Below are 17,390 nucleotides of genomic sequence, written 5' to 3'. Positions count from 1 at the left end.
TTTCACTGAAAAGTCAGTCTGAATATAGAGCCTTATTTCATTCAGATCAGAAAAACTGGGTTACGGTGAAATCTGTTTATCTATAATTTTTAAGTAAGTACAATTTTATAAACCAGTTATTCCTAACTTGAGAGGCCTGGAGGATTTATTACAATATGTATTTCAGGGCCACATCTGCAGAAGTTTTGATACAACATTTCCTTACTAATACCCCTGACAGCACATTTTAGCAGGCATCCTGTGTTATTCAGAAGCAGAACGTTTATGCACTACACTTTGGGAGAGAGAAGTGCATGTTATGTTACCATTTAAAGATGCCTGGTTCTTGTGGGGCAAATTGGCAAATGATTTGTCTGAACTAATGGCAGAGTGGAATTTTAATGCTTTAGGGTTTTCAGGAATCTTAGAGCTGTTTTCATTTGTCTCATACATAGAGCATGAACCTTGAAGACATTAATGAATTTGTCACAGAAATTAAATGGGGTCAAAATTTACATTTCCAACCCATGTCTGTGCTCTTCATTCTAAAGCACAATGGCCTAGAGTCATATTTTAACCTCTAAGTTTCATCTTATTAAAAAATAAAATAAATAATTGTAAATACATGCATGTATTATACCTATATATACAATTTATATACACTACAATATTAATTTGAATTACACATGACATCACTAGTAAAGGCCAGTTACAGTTTAGACTGAGATAAGCCCTGTGAGAATTTACTAAGGTCAAAAAGACTCCTTTTAATAGTGACTCAGTGGCACCTACTCTAAGGACAGAGGCTCCAGTATGTATCCTAATCTAAGTTATTACTGAATGTGAGTCCTGTGATAGCTTCTAATGAAAATTTTCCATTGAAAAAAATCAATGCTAATAACTGGAACTCGAGAGCTGTAATGGGTTCTGCTGTGTTTTTCGGGCTTAGACTGTGTGCTATAATATGCTAAGAATAGGAGTTGATGACCTGTGAGCTCTGGTCACTTCCTGATCTCATTTGATTCTTTGGTCTTTAGTTTTAAAAGGGTGATCAGAGAGGTTGCTTTATAATGGAGAAGTTGAACAAAAGGACCATCAACCTGCAGGCTCACTGGCACAGCGCAAGTTTCACCGGATAAGCATTTCAGTAAAGAGGACTATTGCCAACAGCGATACTTGCAAGGAAATTTTGTTCCAGAGAGGATTTTTTTTTTTAAGGAAGCTGCTAGAAAAACTGACACTACAAGCTAACTAGAGTCACTCTTTCTAGATATCAATGAAATTGTAAGTCTGAAGACATTACTTACCTAGATACAGAAATGGACTTTATTTAAGAACCAACTTTATACATACCTAATATACCTAGGCTTGTTGATCAACTTGGCTGGCTGGGGAAGAATAAAACCATCTAGAAGATCCACATGATGAGAGAAAGCATTCGGGGAGGGCAGACAGATACTTGATGCTGGCCACAGATAGAACCCAGAGACGCTCTGTGATTGAAGTTTTTCTAATACCTGGAAGCTTCGACTTGCTCTTATAACGTGTTCTAAAGCCCTTTAATTCAAGACTACCCTTCCTAGTTGGTACCTGTAGATGTAATGCATATCCTAAGGTATTACTCTAGGCTCCATCGGACAGAACAACTACCTGGAGGTAGGTGGTGGAGCCTCCGGACTCCACGACACATTTCACAGTGCTGTTTACTCCAAAACACTGTCCTAATTGAACTAATGTAGCTATTGGGTAAGACGAGAAGTAATATACGAACATTCTTAAAGTCTGTTCTCTTTTGCCGTGTGACCTTAAACATTTGAAAGACCAAGATGAACACTATTGAATAGAATTGTGGTTCCATCGTCATAACTAATCTGAAAGCCTAAGTTTTACCTCTTTCACTGCACATCCAATCTATTTTATGGGCAGAAGAGCACAATGGGCTCAGCTATCCAGGCTTTAGGAGTTATTTTAATCTTTAAAGAACAGTAGACACAAGTAAAACTACATACATAAAGTAGGTATTTTATATTTAATTTTTATTTTCATATGCATGAAAAGGGTGTTCCAAAAAAAGATTAGAGAAGTCCATGGCATGTCTTTCTGGTTAATGTTACTTTATTTTTTAGTTCATCTACCATACTGCTTAAAAGTTACTTGTTTTTTTTTTTATAGAAAATTTTTTTTAAATGAATTGATTTTACTTTTCATCAGCACAATTGTTGACTAATACCAAAGTTAGTTAGAAGGTTATGATTTTTATATTTATAGAATGGCAGGGGCAGCATTTAGATAATACATCATAGTAACTTGGCATTTATGAAATATTAGTTTTCCATAAACATGAACTCAGAGAGGAAGGTTACATTTTTTTAAATTATAATAACATTTTGAAAACCATCTGTCCTTTAAAATGTTACTAAAATATATATTGGAACTGGTGTTTTAGATTCGTCTTTCCTGAAGAGTGTTTTGAGATTTTTTTCAAATACTGCCTCAGTTCTATGTAAAATAGTAAAAATTCTACCTTGTAAAATGACTACTGGATGTAGGTAAGAAGTAGTTAAGGAAATATTACATAAAAATAGATTTGCAAAGGTAATTTACTGAAGGATTATTTACACTTTGATGAGTGGATCTGGATATTTTGATACTAAGTGAAAGTGGTTCCACTGGAATTAGAAGGGAACAGAGATCTGCAAGCAGGAGTGAAAAGAATGTGTGTAAGCCGGGCACGGTGGCTCATGCCTGACCTCAGGTGAGCCGCCCACCTCAGCCTCCCAAAGTGCTGGGATGACACGCTTGTTAAGTGGTACTCTAATTAATCAGTAACTTAAACCTCAAAAGAGATTCATTATGTACACAAAATTAATCTTGTGTAATCAAGTGTATAAGTAAAATTAATTGAAGAAATCAAAAAACGCACGGTGGCTGACACCTGTAATCTCAGTGCTTTCGGAAGTCTAGGTGGGAGGATCCCTTGACCTAAGGAGGCTGAGACCAGTCAAGCAACACGGTGGGACCCCATCTCTGTAAAAAAAAATTAGCCAGGGATGGTGGTGCGTGCCTGTAGTCCGAGCTACTTGAGAGGCCGAGGCAAAAGTATCGCTTGAGCCTAGGACTTGGAGTCTGCAGTGAGCTATGATCACACCACTGACTCCAGCCAGAGCAACAGAGGGAGACAACACGTGGACACAGGAAGGGGAACATCACACTCTGGGGAATGTTGTGGGGTGGGGGGAGGGGGCAGGGACAGCATTAGGAGATATACCTAATGTTAAATGACGAGTTGATGGGTGCAGCACACCAACATGGCACATGGATACATATGTAACAAACCTGCACGTTGTGCACATGTACCCCAAAACTCAAAGTATAATAATAAATAATAAATCACAAAACACTTGTAATTCCAAATCCAGATATATAAACCACAGGAATACTTATATAAACACACGTTATACACAGATATAGTATATGTATGATAAAATATACTTGTATGTTCAACTTGGGAAAGGTTGATGATTTTAGAAACAAACTAATAATTCTATTGCCTTGTGCTCTAATGATTTTCAATTTGAAGATGTATTTGGGATCAAATACATGAGGCTCCATATACAAGACATCTTTCTTTCCCCTCTTCTCAGCACCATTTTTTGGCTGATTATTGGACTACAACTGGGAGATCTAGAACTAAATTCCTGCTTAGTGTTTACTTGTTCAGAGCATAGGCTTTGAAATCGTCCTGTTTTGCCTCAGTCTCCACAGTGGTACCTACTAACCTCATGACTAGGGGATCGTGTAGCATTTCTCTAGGCCTTGTTTTCTTAGCTGTGAAGTGGTAAATTTTGGAAGTGCTTTGTTCATAGGATTTCTGTGAAAACCGAATTGGGTAAAGAATGTAAGGCATTTAGCACAGTCAAATAACCTGAATTACAGTAACTTTTCCAGGAGTGTTTATTAGTACTTAAACTGTCATTGTCATCAAAATTCTGTTTTTACATATGCACTTAGAAATGTCATTGTAACCTTCTCAACTCATTTGGTCATTTAAAATGGAGAGGTTGAGTTAGGTGTTTCTTAAATTTCTCTTTAGCTCTGATACTATGAGTCTGACGTTAAGTAATGCAAAGTTGGTAATTAAATCTTCCCCTTTCGTGATGTAGGAGAAAGGCATAAAAAACTTCTGGGTGACTGGATTCCCTTGCAAGTTTATTAGAATTGTAATTACGTAGCATTTTGAATAAAGCGTTCATTCTGGAAATCATTAAGTTTACTTTTCTTAACTCCGTATTTTGTCAACTGTGGAAAAATTGGGATTTAGGAGTAACCTCTGATTTAAAATTCCACCTACTAACCATTTAAATTGTAGTCTTGTAATTTCCTAACTTTGGTCTTGAAGGTGTTTCTCATTCTTATGCGTTATTATACTGTATTATATATTTATGCAACATAAAATTTATAGTTTTAACTATTGCACATGTTTACATATGAAAGGTGTAATTTTGAACTTATCATTATTAAATTTGCTAGTTTTGCTTCACTATTCATTTTGGACACTTATCCATATTAGTACATGCAACTCAAGTTTATTCTTTTGAGCTACTGTATATCATTCAAATGTATGAATAAATAACCTTGCTTTGGTGGACATTTAAGTATTTTCATGTATCAGTATGAAAAGCAGTTTCAAAATGAACATTCAAATATACATTGTCATATATGCGTATAATATTTGTATATATGAAAGTTCCTGTGGGTCATATATCTGAAATCAAAATTACAAGTGTTTTGTACCTTCTAGAATTAATTTTACTCTCAATTTTAAGTAAACAAGATTAGTTTTTGCACATGATGCATCTCTTTATTCAGTTAAAATTACAGACATAATTAGAATACCACTTAAAACTTGAGAATATTTTCAAGGGTATTTATGCAAAACTTACATAAATGTGTTGAAAAGTCCTTTTGTATATATGTAGGGATTACATGGTATGTTAAATTCATCAATTTGCCTAAATATCAAGTTATACTTAAGTAGTGTCCATACACCATGCTTTTGCTTGACTGAACTTCAATATGTATATCGGGAGTACTTTCTAACATTCATAGGTTAAGTGGCCTGTTTTGGAAAATGATATTAAAAATGGAATTCAGATGAATGCTTACAGATTAAAGATGAATGAGCTTTCATATTAAGCATCAATATGACAACCCTAGAGGGAAACACGATTTTCAAATGTACCTCCATGTAGGCAGGATAATTCAGAAATGCACAGTGCATATTAGATATGGGATTTGAGTCATAGTGCATTTCTCTAATAATGTAATTTATTGTACTTTCACATCCACCCCACTGAATATGCAGAGTTTATGATGCAATGGCCAGAAGACATGAGCGTGTCACTAGAAGGATGTGGACGTGGGCTCCGGGGCTGTTGATGGTGACGGTGGTCTTTTGGGGTCATCAGGGGAATGGACAAGGCCAAGGTAAGTGCAAGGATTTTCCAATTCTTTGCGAGTTGGATGCGGATTTCGCTCTGTGATGAAATTATTTTGAGTCTTTGGTTTGATGTTTAAGCAATTTGTTACAATCTTCCGTCAGGTTTTTGTTACAGGGTATTGTAATATCTCTGCAACAGTTAAATTGAAATAGAATTAGGTGTGAGTAAATGCATCAAAATTGAAGCCATCTTTCTGAAATTGGCTTTTCTCTGTTGTAATTGGTGATATGTATATATATGTGAGGTATTATGAGACCATATATATGCGTGTGTCTCTGTTGTAGTTGGTGATATGTATATATATGTGAGGTATTACGAGGCCATATATATGCGAGTGTGTGGGTTTTGGGTGGGTGGGTGTGCCTGTGAGTTTGTGTATGTGGTATTTTACAGGAACACGTAGCATATAAAGTTGTTGTGATTTTGAAGAAAAGTTTTTGGATGTTTGTCTATTTAGGGTTTTTATGGTTTTGGATGTTTGTCTCTTTAGGGTTTTTATGTTTTACATTTTAAAATTTCAAGAACCTATTCTTAAAGGATGTGATGTTCTTTAGAAATTAAATGAAAAATGTGACGTTTCTCGTTCTTCTGCCAAGTGTATTTAGGGGAAATTAATGATAGAGTGGAGCTGCAAGGTTGTGGCATCCTGAAATGTCTGTTGGAGAGTAGAAAAGGGCCATAGATTTTGTAATAAGGCTTTCAATACTGATTTCATCAATAGCTGTATGGAGTGGTTTGTGCCAAATCTAGCATCTGTGAATGTATTTTGTGATAAGTATTGTATTATTTTTGGAGGTGTGTTGCCTGCTCAGATACAAATTGCAATTCTGTATTTTATGTGATAAAACATCCTGACACCCCTGAAATTTTCTTTTCCTTTCGGGGCAAGTATATTCGGCATTGATTTTCTGCATTTTCAAGGCTTGAAATGAAATCTGTGAGCAGGAAGTTTACAGAGTTATTTCAAGGGATAGGTGTATTTCTCCAGATAAAATTGAAAGTGTACAGTGTTATTTTATAATTGTGATGAAGTTGAGCTTTGCTAGTTTGGAGTATCTAATAAAGTTTAACACTTTTTAAAAGATCCTTCAAAAAGAGCAGTTTTCTTGCCATATGCAATATCGTTCAATGAAGTTTTGAAATGAAATAGATATTTTTCAAAACCACAAATGCATCTGTGCCTTTGTATATGAACAGTTGTATATACATGTAAGCAGATAATACATTTTGTTAATTAAGATCAGCTTTGATTTTAATTTTTCTTTCCTGTCATTCAGAATTTGTATTTGCATCTAATAGAATTCTCATTTTTCTTTTTTGTGATAAAACTAATGTAAAATATATTCAATACACATAGTAGTTTTTTTCACCAAAGGTCTAAAACAAGAATATGTAGACAGTAGCTACGTTGGATTTCTGTGGCTATAAGAGTTGTCTATTTCTCTGGTAATGTGTAGAATTTCTAAAATGTAGCATGACAACTGTTTCTCTGTAATAGTGATCCAACATGACATGTAGTATTACACAGGGTTGCTAAAACCTTCCTCTGACCATCATTTCCAGTAATTGTGGCTTGTTTTAGATGAGGAATAGGTTATTAGATATTTAAAATATTTGAGAAAAATAGGTATCTTCTCTCTTATTTACCCAAACCCTTTTATTTACTCAATATTGATGGCTCAAGTATTCTATCTTTCACTAGGGACCATCATTTATTAAAAAATGGCCTGAAATCAATTCCAAGTCTAGCTGTAGTGAAGCTTCTAGAGGGAAATGCAAGTTAAGTAATTTGTTTTCTTTCTAAAAGGATAAATTAAAATAGACAATGATTCAAAGAACAAAACAACTTAATAGAAAACATAATGGAATGCTTTGATATTATGATTCAGGGAATTTTGCTTCCTTAGTGGTAGCTAGATTGAGTGAAGGAGATTGCTTAGGTATAATGAGCAAATCTTATAATTGCAAGTATAACACAAGCTGCATATCATCATCTAGCTCAATAAGCCTCATTAAATATTAAATATTACCTTTTAACTTCTATGCAATTAAGCAGAATTTAAAAATAAAAGTTTTAAAAATTAAAGTTTATATTACTAAGTATCTTTTAAAATACAAACCTCACAGCTCCTTATTGTCAAGAAAAGAACACATGAAAATTTATAAATAAGGTTTTCTCTCTATTAAGTTTACAGTCTTGCATTAAATATTGGTTATTGGGACCCACCATGTCCAAGATTATGATTAAGTATCAATGAAGTATGACTCTTGCAGCAAATATGCATGCAAATGTTATAAGATTATTTTCACATTATTTCACATAATTTCTTAAGCATAATAGGATAAGTAAATTGTAGTTTCTACACAAGCTGTTCATATTTATGAATAGACCACGTTCTAAATGTTTCAGTCATTGGGGAATCCCAATGTCATATTTATGAATGGACCACGTTCTAAATGTTTCAGTCATTGGGGAATCCCAGTTTCACATTTATGAATGGACCACGTTCTAAATGTTTCAGTCATTGGGGAATCCCAGTGTCACATTTATGAATGGACCACGTTCTAAATGTTTCAGTCATTGGGGAATCCCAGTGTCACATTTATGAATGGACCACGTTCTAAATGTTTCAGTCATTGGGGAATCCCAGTGTCGTATAGATGAATGGACCACGTTCTAAGTGTTTCAGTCATTGGGGAATCCCACTGTCGTATTGATGAATGGACCATGTTCTAAATGTTTCAGTCATTGGGGAATCCCAGTGTCGTATTGATGAGTGGACCATGTTCTAAATGTTTCAGTCATTGGGGAATCCCAGTGTCGTATTGATGAGTGGACCATGTTCTAAATGTTTCAGTCATTGGGGAATCCCAGTGTCGTATTGATGAGTGGACCATGTTCTAAATGTTTCAGTCATTGGGGAATCCCAGTGTCGTATTGATGAGTGGACCATGTTCTAAATGTTTCAGTCATTGGGGAATCCCAGTGTCGTATTGATGAGTGGACCATGTTCTAAATGTTTCAGTGACCATGTTGTAAATGTTTCAGTCATTGGGGAATCCCAGTGTCGTATTGATGAATGGACCATGTTCTAAATGTTTCAGTCATTGGGGAATCCTCCTAGAGAAACCGTGTGAGAAATTGTAGCTAAGCTCAAAAACGGAAGACAAAAATCGATTTAACGAGGAATGTAGATTAATGTCATAGTATTATCGCGACTGTGTGCAAACACTACTTATAAACAATGATATAAGAAATGCAGTCTGAAATCTGAATTCTAAATAGGAATGTAGGGCCATTATCCCTCTGGGACCCTTAGGGTCAAAATAAGAGAAAAGGGATGAATGGTGGGTTGGAAGTAAGTCAGTGATCCTTGTCAAATTTTTGTATCTGTCAAGAAAAGCATCTGCTTGAGGACATCCATTTTCCTACTTCTGAGTTACAGAATAATAGGTACTTATCCTGAATGTGACATTCCCTAACGTGGACTCTGTCTTTGCTGCTTAGGTGGTGTGTGCATGAGAAAGTGCTTAACATCTGAAAACAGAGACAATCCTTAGAGAAAGATATATATGAATTTTAAAAGGAAATATACCTATGATGGAAATAAAACAAATAGCATAAATATCTAGCTGTATTTTGTCTTTTTGGTAACTATTACAATATATACATTTTCAAACAACTAAGTTTAGCACTGACTTTGGGAGAATCTAGATAAAACTGAACTGACATATAATAAGCATTGGTGTAATTAATACCACAGCGGGCAGAAGCATGGGGGTATTTCCTGAGGAAGAGGGACTATAGAGAGGCAAAAGAAAACCCAGCTCATTCTGGGTAGTGCCAGGAGCAGTTATTATATTCAGAACTGAGAACTTATTTCTAACTCACCAACCCATAGTTCTGGCTGAAGTGCAGTGGTGCAATCATAGCTCATTCACAGCCCCAAACTCCTGGGTTCATATGGTCCTCTCATCTCAGCCTTCTGGTAGCTATGACCACAGGTGTGCACTACTTTGTCCAGCCAGTTTATTTTATATTTTATTTTCATTTCATTTGTAAAGACTGGGTCTTGCTATGTTGCCGAGGCAGGTAACAAACTCCTATCCTCAAGCAGTCCTCTAACCTAGGCCTCCCAAAGTACTGAGATTACAGGCATGAGCCATTGCACCTGGCTCAAAAATATTTCTGTCCTAATGGCTTTAACAAAGAAGTGCCCTTTTGGGGATATATACAATGGTGTGCTGTTCGGGAGTGACATAAAAATAATTATAAGAAGAATGGCATGAATATGTCAGTATGCTTTCAAAAGCAAGTTAGCCCAAGTTTTTAAACAAGCATAATTTTAGAGTTTTTGTAACTAAGTTAGGGTTTAAGTGTAGCAAAAATTTTAAACATTATCATGAATACACAGAAAATTTTAATCAATTTGTTATCCATGATGAATTTACATGCTTAAATTCCTAATTTCAATTTGCTACTAGATATGAGAAAGTTTGAGATTTTGAAGAAGCAAGTGATGCTTACAAATGTAGCAAACTTAAATTTTGAGGACAATTTAATTTAACTTCCATTTTTATGACCAGATTTTGGGTCAGCTGTTAAGCATTTAAAAAATAAAATCTGATAATATCTGGCAATTCCAATTTTCAGTTTTATTGATCTTCACCATGAAATAATATATAAGGTAAGGGGCAAAATTTTGGAAAAGCAGATCACTTTGTTGTCCTATTTAGCAGGTTCTCAAATTATGCCATCTTGGAATCATTACAAGTAATTATACGAAGACAATATCTTGTGTTTGTATTTCGTTGTTACACATCCAATTGTTCTCTAGAGATATCAGAGAAAACCAACTCAAGAAGGGAAGGTTAGATAAACAGCCCTCTCTCTCTCTCTCTGTCTTTGCCTCCATTTGGTTCCTTATATTCATTTCCCAGTGCATTTCAAAGTTACTTTTATTGTTCCCTTCATTTACTCTTTCATTCCAGAAGTTTAAGTGATTGCACAATTCTTTTGACAGCTGAAGGTAGTATCCGACTTTGAATGAAAGGTTTACAGCTACGGCTTTTCAATTAGAAAATCTCAGATCATGTGATCTATGAGTTTTAATATCTTAGGATCGCGACCAGTAAGGAATAATCACTTTGAAAAACCTTGATGCTACCTAGAGTTTGTGTTTTGTGAGGTTGCTTGGTAAATTATTTTCATTTGATAATTGAATATTGCTTCAAGAGAGGTGAGCTCAGACATTTGGCAATGAATATTGAATGTGTATTCCAAGAGACATGACCTTAAAATATCATCAAGCTAAGTAGTAGTGAAATTGAACTCTGCTGTATAATAGAAGTCAGTGTTTCTTACATCTTTGTGATATATAAATATTTTTACATTGTGGTAGATAATAATTTGTATGGGAACATTTAATTGAATTTAATTTATCCTATGGCAGAATTATGTTGCATAGGTCATTTTAGTTTTTGATTTAAGCATCTTAAAATTATAAATGCAAATATTCAATACATAAAACCCACATGAATACACACTCCCAAACATTTGAAATCCTAACAGTCATTTCCAACAGCTTTTTCCTACAAAAGAAGTCAGCTCTTCTTAGAGATGACATGCATTCCCATAGCTTGAGAGGTGCACACTATAAGGTAAACAGAGAAAGGATTACAGCAGTTTAAGTATACCAGCGGATTTACTTTATAGACAATAGACTTTTGAATTACTTGTCTTCAAAATTTGGTTTCTTGAGAAAATTATCTGTGTAGATTAATCATGCATTTCAGATACTTTCCAGACATCTGAATGTTGTTTTCTTAAAAGTAGCCAGCACGCGTTTTTATGCAGTCTGCATGGGAGATAGTAAGAGATGTGTATGCTGTATATCTACTAGTAGAGATTGGTTTTTGAGTGCTTCCTTAAAAAATTATTTTTTCTGAAGAAAGGGATTTCTTTTTTATAATTTAGATTAGATGATTTTAAATGTTTTTAGGTTTTAACCTCTCTGATCATCAGGGTCATTGCCATGGAAAAAATGCAAGTTATAGCATATTTCATTTTTATAAGGAAAGAAGTTGATAATTTAGACTTTTTTCTTTTACTAAATTGAATTACATCACTAAATATTTGGATGGCATTAATTCACAATAGTAACAAAAAAATCTTACTATTCAACCTAATAAAGTATGATTTCCTTCACATATAATTTAATTTGTTCTTTAAAACATCTCCTAATGAAGGTTTTCTCATCCTCTGAAGCTGAATTTATTTAGGAAAAAATATTTTAAACACCATCCCAAGTGATATAACTATTTTTATTGAGCTTTGATGTTCTATTTGAACATATTTGAAGACTGTACAAGCACTCAATTTAGAATTAAGATTTTATTTGGAGATTTGGGTTGTATTTGAAATCTGTTGTGGAATTAAACATGAAGAATACGTCAATTTACTAGATGTCATTGTCTATGACACATTTTAGTCTTATCTTTCTGCCTATATGTAAAGAGGAATAGAAATAATTGGTATGAACAGGAAAAAAGAAGTAAAGTGGTAGGATCAGATGTGAGAAATATATAGCTAAGATACTCTTTTTGTTTGTTTTTTGTTTTTGTGAGACAGAGTCTTGGTCTGTTGCCCAGGCTGGAGTGCAGTGACACAATCTTGGCTCACTGCGGCCTCCACCTCCTGGGCTCAATGGTTCTCTTGCCTCAGCCTCCCGCATAGCTGGGATTACAGGTACGCATCACCACACCCGGCTAATTTTTGGATTTTTAGTAGAGACTAGGTTTGATCATGTTGGCTAGGCTAGTCTCAAACTCCTGACTTCAGGTGATCCACCCACTTCAGCCTCCCAAAGTGCTGGGATTTCAAGTGTGAGCCACCAGGGCCAGCCTAAGCTAAGATATTCTAGAAGCTAATAATAGTAAAATATAATGTAAATTGTTTAAAATTAATCTGTATATGAAATTTTTTCTAGGACTTTCCTGCCAGAAAAGTAGGAATAGAATGGCAAAAGGAACGAGGTTCCTTCTAAAAGCAGGCGCACATCCTATTTCACTTTATCCTGTGATCAGTCTCATAACCATCTCCTGGTGTGAAGTGCTAAAACTGTGCTTTAAGAATAACTTAAGTCCTTTATGTACAAACTAAAGTATGAGAGCCTGAACCTTGGAAACGAAGAGATTCCAAAAAGCCTTATGTGTGAGACTGGGTGCCACAGATCTTGGCAGAAATTACTGCTTATTCTTAATTCTTATTGTTCCTTTCTAACACTTCAATATATAATGCCAATATCTACATCAGCCTAAAGACAAGCTGTAGGATCACTTGTGTTACTTATTACATTTCTTTTAAAAAACTCATGAATTACACATGAATTTCAAAGTTGCCAACTGAGATTCTAAGGACTTAAAAAAAAAAAACCTGGCACCTTTCCATTATAAAGGCTGTACGCAGTCTTCATAGTGTTTCTCTTTAAGGGACGTGCCTCATCCATCAGCAACTTTTCTTCCTTAAATCATCATATCTTGCCTAAAAATGTTTTCTCAAAAGTTAGGAAGCACTAAGATTTGCAGATTGTTATATCACATCTTAATCTACGGATCAACTTTAGCATTATCAAAGCATGAACTGTTCTGGGTTTTCATAGTTAATTATGTTTGTGATAATAACTGGGATGCAATTGTTTTTCTTCTGATGATTTTGGACTTGCTTTTCTTATGGTAAGTTCTGATGCTTGTTTGTAAGATCTTCCTCTCTTTTCTCCATCTGGTTATCTTCTTACCTTGTGTCCTTTAACTCAGATGTCACCCACACGTGTGTCTTTCTGGATTGCTTCTTATTTAACTGTTGCTTCTCATAGTTTACATACCTCCTCCTATACCACACTATCGATATTTCTCAAACTGCACTATATGCTGGGTTGTGTCTTTATTTATTTATAAGCCCCTTGATAATTTGGACGATATATTTGTATATTCAAAAAATACTTATGAAGTGTTTACTTTGGGTCAGGAATTATTGAGTGAAGGAAATTGACCAAAACTCTGCCATCATGAAGCTCGCATTCTAACTTAGGGAGACAGATAACAGACAATGAGCCACATAAATATGCAAAGTATCGTAAGTTAGATTGTGAAAAGTAATCCTGGATGGGGATCAGATAATTTTCAAAGGGTAATTTTTAACTGGGTAGTCAAGAAAGGCAGCAGAGAGAAGATGGCAATTGGAAGAACAAGATGGTGAGAACTGCTGAGTCTGGAGCAAAAACACAATTTGGAGTAGTAGAAGATTCCAGAAGTAACAGAATAGAGGTGAAGAAGTGGGAATTGTGTGGAGTCTTACTTCCTGTTGTAATGACCTTGGCTGTGCTTTGAAGTGAGGTGGAAAGTTGGTAGGGATCTTAGTTTTCTTTTTAATAATTCATTATGAATTTTGAACGGTCCCTATTACAGACTCAATAATTTTGCTTTATTACTGTTGCAATTGACTACAAAATAGTGTATTGAAGAAATGTTAAATTCTAATTTAAACTGATTGAAATAGACTTTTATCTTTTTATATTTCTCATCACTGAATATCTCATTTTTAATTAATTTGAAAGCATTCTAGGATAGTGAGCCAATGCAATTTAGCATAATGCATAACTTATTATTCATCAGATTTAGGTATTTAACTGAAGATGCTAATTAGGAAAGTAACTTGTTCTGTTGGATGATTTTGATAAAGCTACTTTCAAATGATTATCACATCCATTGTTGTGATATTAAGTTGTGTTTCTGGAAGCCAAATTTAGGCAGTGGTAATGAGTTAATATCTCTAAGAGGATACCTTTTATCTGTACAGTCAAGGATACTTGAAAGTGGAAAAACATACTGGCTTCAAGTCTTGGGAACTAGGACTTACCGGAAATGTGTTTGTTTGTTTTGTTTCCTGGTGGAATTGTCTTCTCGGAAAGATGGTGTTTCCTTTTCAATAGGAAAAAATTGATCCTATGCTGCTTTACTTTAACGCTTTGCTTTTGTCAAAATAGTGTTTTCTTAGGAAAATTAACCTATCATAATATAATGAAAAGAGAAATGCTGAAGACACAAAATGATGTCCATGTTAATATTGAGTAGGAAGCATCAAGGGACATGAGAAGAGGGAAGCGAAGAGAGGGAGAAGAGAAATATATAGTGTAACAAAAATTAGTAAAAAGGATTAGCATATACATGTAGTCAATAAGTCAATAAATGGCTGTTTATAGAAAGCCTACCAGGCACTAGGGGATATAGCAGTGAAGAAGGCAAAGACACAATTGGCTATACTGTAGTGAGGAGGGAAAGAGGACGAAGACATACAAATACCTAAACAAAGAAATGGTGTGAAGGGCTATAAGGTACACTACTAAGAAGAAGATTACATGTGATAACATGGCTGAGTAAAACTGGCAAGTAGGAAGGCACTGATCTGGCTATAGGTATTTCAGGGCATTTTTCTCTCTGAGGAGGTGATATTTCATTTGAGAGTTGAGTGAAGACAAATAGGAAGGTACTTTGAAGATCTGGGGTGCTCTGAGCAGAAAGAAGGGCACATATAAAGATTCTGTAATTTAAAAAGAGAGCTTGATTGTTTCTTACAAAGAAAAGAAGGCCGGTTTGGCTGGAATGTCCATGAACGAAGAGCATGGAGAGAGATTACATGAGTGTTCTCAGGACCAAATCTAGATCTTATATCAAAGTGTGAATATAAATTAACTACATTGAAAAGTGTATGATAGATGTGTGATACGATGAGGTTAGCTCTTAGGAGGGTGTACTATTGTGGAAGGGTACAGTAGTGAAGGAAGGGGGTTCATTTAGCTGACTATTGCACCTGTCCAGTTGAAGGATGATGGTAGTTGGGATTATGAGTCTAGCAATAAAGTTGGAGAAAATCAGTTGAGATTTGAAGTTGATTTGAAGATGATTGAATTTACTGAGCAAGAATTATATCAAGGTATTTGGATTTAGGGACATGGGGGATTATAGTCACTTTTAGTGATATGGCAAAGTCTTGATGACATGAGGCAGTTTGCAAGTGACAGAGGTGTGGGTAGGTGCGTATGTGTGATTGATTTTGCATTTTTTAATCTTAAATTTAGACGCTAGTTAGAATCCAAGTGGAGACATCAAGTAGGCACTGACAAGTTGACTTGGCTAGAGATGTGAGTTAGATCATCGTAGCCTATAGATCATGCCTAAAGTCATGAATCTAGGTGAGGGGTTGGCAAACTATTATAGCCCATGAGCCAGATCTGGTCTGCCGCCTGTTTTTGTATGGCTCATGAGTTATAAGTACGTGTGGCATTTATAAGTCTAAAATGTAAAATACAGGGAAATTTTTCAGCAGGGAAAGTTCCATAAATTTGCCTCTTGGCAACAAAAAGCCTGCAATATTTACTATCTGGCTCTTTGTCAAAAATGTTGCTGACTCCTGATCTGGATGAAACCCTGTGAGGAGAGAGTGTTGATAGAAGAGACAGAAGCATCATAGTGGAAATTAAAATTATGTCAACTGAAGTGTGTAGGGTAGAGAATTTAAGCCTGAGTATAACAGTAAGAGATTAAAATAACAGTAAATTCATTATCAGCGTGATCAATGAAACCTTTGGGGGCAAAGAGGAACTATCTTCATCAGACCTTTCACTCACTCATACAAAGATCTTAGGCAGGAAATATTACTTGTTTGAAGATCTGAGATAAGGCTAATGTAGTTTGGACAAAGAAAGCCAATGGGAGGATGACATTACGTCTGGCCAAGGATTTAGGGAAGAGCCAAATACTTCAGGCCTTTTAAAGTGATCTTTAGATAAATAGGAGGTCATCAAGGCATTCCCAAGTTGGAAGATCAAATCACATCTGATGGGAAAAAATCTGTCTGTATGTGCATCTAGGATGTGAGTAAGCCAACATGGATGTGAAGTTAAAATTGTCCATTGCAAATAATAAAATGAAGGCCCCAGGTAGCCTTGGCAAGGGCAGATTTGGTACAAAATCCTTATTGGAATGGGCTTAAGCAGTAACGGGAATACAGATCTAGCTGTTGTGTTTAGTGGAATTTTATGTCTTTTTGTTGTGTATGATATATACATGGTCAAAATAAGGAACTTCTACATTTTCGGTTTTTGTTTTATTTTAATTGAGATTTGAATTAAAAATAAGAAAGTTTTATTTTCAAAATTGGAGACTGTGTTTAAAAAGTATAGAGTAGGGCTAGAAGAAAACAAACTCTCCTGATGAGGAGAGTGCTAATCATGACTCTAATAATAATAAAATACTTTTCTGATAATTTTTTGTGTGTTTCATTATTTATATATGTATGGGAAGTTGTACCCTAGCCACATGCCAATTCACCTGGTGAACTTGCTCTTCAACGTGGCACAAATATTTCCTTCTATCTTTAGCCTTCCGGGGTTTCTCACATGGACTATTGGCTCTTCCTACTTGAACCTGCTGGTAGTACCCTGTAGGAGACATGCTACTCCATGACAACAGGCACCACGCTGTAGGGGAATTACCACACCTGTCAATCACTATCTCTAGAATGTGGCCTTTCATGAGCCCTGAGATTTCATACTGTTTCTCTGAGCTGTAACAATATTTATATTGAAAAAATAAACATGTTCTTCTATCTTTAATATTTTATATCATAATTTGAATATCCCACTTTCATTATACTACTTAGCTGCTAAGTTATGTTATAAAAACAAGTTTTAATTATCTGCAAACACCTTCAAATCTAATCCTTACCGGTGAAGACTGATGTCTGGTTAACATCTGTTAGGACATTTATTTCCATACAGTATTTATAGCGCCTTTTTGTTATTGATTGGTATGATAAATGTGTAACTCTTACACAAAGATAAAATTTTTAGA

At 35.1% G+C, this 17,390-nt stretch overlaps 1 long non-coding RNA gene across 1 annotated transcript in view; it reads left to right on the top strand.

The window, feature by feature from the left end:
• The window catches only part of LOC134732028 (uncharacterized), a 104,539-nt gene that overhangs the window by 25,865 nt on the left and 61,284 nt on the right, over positions 1-17,390 (top strand). Inside the window, exon 2 of the long non-coding RNA XR_010114872.1 lies at positions 5,345-5,466. This is a non-coding gene — a long non-coding RNA (uncharacterized lncRNA). The remainder of the gene's footprint in view (positions 1-5,344; positions 5,467-17,390) is intronic.

Source organism: Symphalangus syndactylus, chromosome 1 (genome assembly GCF_028878055.3).
Source record: "Symphalangus syndactylus isolate Jambi chromosome 1, NHGRI_mSymSyn1-v2.1_pri, whole genome shotgun sequence".
NCBI classification, from domain to species: Eukaryota; Metazoa; Chordata; class Mammalia; order Primates; family Hylobatidae; genus Symphalangus; species Symphalangus syndactylus.
This window is presented reverse-complemented; position numbering and strand designations above follow the sequence as displayed.